Source organism: Limulus polyphemus, unplaced genomic scaffold (genome assembly GCF_000517525.1).
Source record: "Limulus polyphemus unplaced genomic scaffold, Limulus_polyphemus-2.1.2 Scaffold9653, whole genome shotgun sequence".
In the NCBI taxonomy this organism is placed as follows: Eukaryota; Metazoa; Arthropoda; class Merostomata; order Xiphosura; family Limulidae; genus Limulus; species Limulus polyphemus.
The window spans coordinates 17,144-20,735 of NW_013675263.1; the positions used below are offsets into that span (position 1 = coordinate 17,144).

The window sequence follows — 3,592 nt, forward strand, 5'->3', positions numbered from 1 at the left end:
TGTAAAATTAGAACTATAGAATGTAACAATAGGATTAAAGAACGTATTGGTAAAATCATTGTAATGGAAGGTATTGGTTAATTATTTTTAAATTAGAACTATAGAATGTAACAATAGGATTAAAGAACGTATTGGTAAAATCATTGTAATGGAAGATATTGGTTAATTATTTTTAAATTAGAACTATAGAATGTAACAATAGGATCAAAGAACGTATTGGTAAAGTATTTCTGATAAAGATCTGGTAGTGTCAAAATATATTGCATCGGGAAGTTATGTGGTAGATGCAAGATTGAAATATAGAATACATTTGAAGCCACAAATATATTAGAAATATACTTAAGTGACGTTGAAAGTAACGTGTAACGAATAGTATCTCTCTTTTTTTCTTATAAATGTTTTAAAATTTTTCTGTTTTTAAGTCAATGCATTTAAACCTCGTGGAGACGTTTGGAACGAGCCTTCCTAAGTCGGTTTTAAATTGAAGAACTTTAAATCCTTCTGGTACGGATTGATATTAAATCCAACTATGACAATCGTTGTTTTTGGTCGGACAGATTTGGTAGGTGTAAGTAATCGGAATAGTTGATTTTTATAATTATAAGTGAATTCAAGACCGTTTTTTTTAACGCTGTGAAATAAAGAATGTATATTTACCGTAAAAACAAGGTTAATTGCGTGTCACGTGACCAATTCTGGCCTGGACGGACAGCTAGTGTGATACAACTACCAATGAAAAATTAAATTAGCCAAATATAACACATTATTAGGTTTTGCCTTGTTTTTACGAGTTAGACGTTTTATGCTTTAAGGTAACGTATGATGATATAAATTACCTTGTTAATTTGTCTGTATTTTTCTTGAACTTATTAGTTGATAATTCATTTATTTTTATACAAAAAATGCTCGACTATCTATGAATGGTGCAATCTATTGGAAACCAAATTAGAGAGATGTTATTAATATCTATCTATAAATACAGTTGTTTGACACATTTTGTATGTAAGCTGTTGAAGGTTTCGTGGTTAGGTAGGTTGAATAAATTGAAGTGTTACTCTTACATTTTCGCCATGTTTTAAAACAAATCATTGTTACACTTTCTTCCCATCTTTCTTTTGTATATTCAAATGTTTTGTGTTTTTAATATCTGTAAACACGGTCGTGTTTGAAGAACCGATGTACAGATTCCATTTTATGTGAAATAAAAGTGTAAACCTTACGCTGCTTGGTGAATTCTTCTACTTTTCATCTTGTTCACTTAGTCTTCGGGTAATTTACTGTCCAAGACTGCGAGCTTGTAGTATCACATTTTGTATTTAAGTTGATTTTACTTCAGTAAAGTATTACTAGTTCTTGTACAGTTTAAAAAACAAACTTGATTTAGTAATTTCACTATAAACTTGACTCTTCCTTCATCAAATACCTTGAAAGATAAAGTGGTTCATCTACATGGCTGTGGTGATCTTTAGAATAGGATCAAACATAACTATTACGTAATTGAAAACTAGCTTAAAGGGTAACAGTGTATAAAATAATTCGACATTTTATGAAAACACGAAGTGCAAAACTTTAAATGAATGACTTAATAAATAAGTACAGGGTAACTATAAACTTACTTCACAAATTCTGCTCACTTATCTCCCACAAACTGTAACGTATAGGTTAACGGAATTTGTATGTATATACATGGGGAACATATTCCCAGACTTCAGATTTTCCGCACCTAAACAACGCCAAAATTAGTATGTAACTTTAACATAAAACAACTGCGTTACCAACACAACTTTATGGAGAGAAAAAGTATTTAACAACTTGCTGAACAGATTTATCTTTACAGTAAGCGTTCACAGTAACAACTTCCAGACATGCTACACAAATGACCGCTGTGGATGTATCTGAATGGTGTTCTGAAGGTCAACAGTCAACACTTTCAGATAGCTCCATAACCAAAAATCCTCGTGTGAGACCTGCATATTACTGCCTACTGTGGATGTTTAGAATGCGACACTGAATACCATTCTTAAGGTCAACGGTTGTCTGCGAATGATCATGCTACATCAGCAATTTAAGATGGCTTCATAGCCAGAAATCCTTATGTGTTGATGAGACTTGGTGCCTAAATGTACGGAAACCCCTACTGATGATTCATTAACAGAAAGCACTGCGTATCTGTTTCTCCATAGCATTAGTAAATATCTTGCATAAAGCAAGGTGAGTAACGTGTCCCAGTCACCATAACAGTTTGTAAAGCTTCTGAAAAAATAGGATGATTACACTGCTGGTAAACCATACACTCACCTTTACGTCATGAAGGTGTTTTTCTAGTAATACGTGTCGATTGGTGTTAACTGTGGGTGTTAATTTGGTCGTGGATGAGGAAATGGGCCTCATTGATTCATAAAATAGTGTTTCTTCCACGCCTGTGCACCATATTTCAAAGCCAAAACTCAAATGTTTCTCTGAGTTGATGGAAACGTTTCCCATACTCTTAGTACCTTGAATGGAAACGGTTTTAGTGTCTTACACATCACCTTCTGTACAGCGTGATGGAGTTGGCCAGAAGAGCTGGCAACGTGTTGGGTACTCTATTTTCCTAGAAGATTGCCTTGTCTGGTGTCCAATGACACGTTCTCAATTTCTGCAACAACTTCCGCAGCTGTAAGTGGGTGTCTTGATCGTGGTGCATCGGCTGCAGATCCCATGCATGGAAGAGATTAATTTACGTCCTAGATCTAAATGGGCCTTGACGAACACCTTTACCATGATGAAAGGCACGTAAAACTCCCTCTGCATCACATTCATTCTACAGAAAATGCTATTCAAACTGACGCATTATTTGACGACTCTTGTCAAGTTATACACAGAGGAAATAACCACGTAGTTCCAGATAGAAAACTCTGGCTACTTATACACCATAACTTACGTGTATGTACAATTATTTTTGCTAACGTGAGCTAGGTTATGGAGTTGTGAACAATAGAGTAGTTTTATAGTCACCCTGCAGTTCTCTTTTAAAATTTCACAAGCTTCGAAGTTTTAGAAATACATTAATGCTCTGAATGTATTAAGATTCAATGAAATGAATCACAAACCTGAAACACGTGACATTGACGCTACTATTGGGCATACATCACAGACTTGAAGCACGTGTACTGTGCTGCTACTGGAAATGTTTTATAGACTCAAAGAAATTAAGTTGTCGCACATCACTGTTACTAGGATTATTTCACAGACTTGAGGAAATTGGATTGTGGCACTACAGAACTACGGTGAGTACGTCACGTACTCAAACGTAAGGATGAACTGTGGTACTACACTTTTGTTGGTCATATCTCTCAAGCTCCAAGAAACATAATTATGACAGTGTACTACTTCTAGGAGTAACTCCACTGCTAGATACTAAATGTAAGGATGCGTTGCTGGTAGGAATGGTTTCAAGAGCTCAGAGAACAAAGTGTAACACTGTATTACCACTAGCAATAACCTTACTGTCTCAAGAGAACAAAGTGTAACACTGCATTACCACTAGCAATAACCTTACTGTCTCAAGAGAACAAAGTGTAACACTGCATTACCACTAGCAATAACCTTA

At 35.0% G+C, this 3,592-nt stretch overlaps 1 long non-coding RNA gene across 1 annotated transcript; it reads right to left on the minus strand.

Annotated features, from left to right (window-relative positions):
* Positions 1-866: 866 nt before the first annotated feature.
* On the minus strand, positions 867-1,948 carry LOC111083467. Its single transcript, XR_002609050.1, has 2 exons — positions 1,617-1,948; positions 867-1,423 (listed from the first exon to the last, which is right to left on the minus strand). It is a non-coding gene; the product is annotated as an uncharacterized LOC111083467 (long non-coding RNA).
* Positions 1,949-3,592: the final 1,644 nt, after the last annotated feature.